This window comes from Triticum dicoccoides, unplaced genomic scaffold, assembly GCF_002162155.2.
Source record: "Triticum dicoccoides isolate Atlit2015 ecotype Zavitan unplaced genomic scaffold, WEW_v2.0 scaffold79661, whole genome shotgun sequence".
NCBI classification, from domain to species: Eukaryota; Viridiplantae; Streptophyta; class Magnoliopsida; order Poales; family Poaceae; genus Triticum; species Triticum dicoccoides.
In genome coordinates, this window is record NW_021300662.1 from 1 (window position 1) to 1171 (window position 1171).

General features: G+C 51.6%; 2 non-coding genes across 2 annotated transcripts; both read right to left on the reverse strand.

The window, feature by feature from the left end:
• Positions 1 to 285: 285 nt before the first annotated feature.
• Positions 286 to 403, reverse strand: LOC119347924. The gene has a single exon (XR_005168595.1). It is a non-coding gene; the product is annotated as a 5S ribosomal RNA (ribosomal RNA).
• Positions 404 to 700: 297 nt separating this feature from the next.
• LOC119347923 lies at positions 701 to 819 on the reverse strand. The gene has a single exon (XR_005168594.1). It is a non-coding gene; the product is annotated as a 5S ribosomal RNA (ribosomal RNA).
• Between the last annotated feature and the right edge of the window lie 352 nt (positions 820 to 1171).

Genomic DNA, 1171 nt, shown 5'->3' on the forward strand with positions numbered 1-1171 from the left:
CGGTCTTCGTCCCTTATCCTTGCCCCTCCCAGCTCCACTACAAAGACGATTGTACATTGCTTTGGCCGCTCCCTCTCAACTACGGAGACGAGTTTAACGCGGTTTCCACCCCTCCCTCTCAACCGCACCAGTGCACGCTTGCCGCGCCACAACGCCGACGCTGGACCCATGAATCGTGAGCACCCAGCTATGACTTACCGCACTCGTGCAAAATAATAAAACACGGTAAATATATTACTTACACGTGCGTTTTGTTTTGCAAGCGGCGCGAAAAAAATTAAAAAGGGAATGCAACACGAGGACTTCCCAGGAGGTCACCCATCCTAGTACTACTCTGCACAAGCACGCTTAACTTCGGAGTTCTGATGTGATCCGATGCTTTAGTGCTGGTATGATCGCATCCGACATGTTACCCCGGTCTTCGTCCCTTATCCTTGCCCCTCCCAGCTCCACTACAAAGACGATTGTACATTGCTCTGGCCGCTCCCTCTCAACTACGGAGACGAGTTTAACGCGGTTTCTACCCCTCCCTCTCAACCGCACCAGTGCACGCTTGCCGCGCCACAACGCCGACGCTGGACCCATGAATCGTGAGCACCCAGCTATGACTTACCGCACTCGTGCAAAATAATAAAACACGGTAAATATATTACTTACACGTGCGTTTTGTTTTGCAAGCGGCGCGAAAAAAATTAAAAAGAGAATGCAACACGAGGACTTCCCAGGAGGTCACCCATCCTAGTACTACTCTCGCCCAAGCACGCTTAACTTCGGAGTTCTGATGGGATCCGGTGCTTTAGTGCTGGTATGATCGCATCCGACATGTTACCCCGGTCTTCGTCCCTTATCCTTGCCCCTCCCAGCTCCTCTACAAAGACGATTGTACATTGCTTTGGCCGCTCCCTCTCAACTACGGAGACGAGTTTAACGCGGTTTCCACCCCTCCCTCTCAACCGCACCAGTGCACGCTTGCCGCGCCACAACGCCGACGCTGGACCCGTGAATCGTGAGCACCCAGCTATGACTTACCGCACTCGTGCAAAATAATAAAACACGGTAAATATATTACTTACACGTGCGTTTTGTTTTGCAAGCGGCGCGAAAAAAAATTAAAAAGGGAATGCAACACGAGGACTTCCCAGGAGGTCACCCATCCTAGTACTACTCTCGC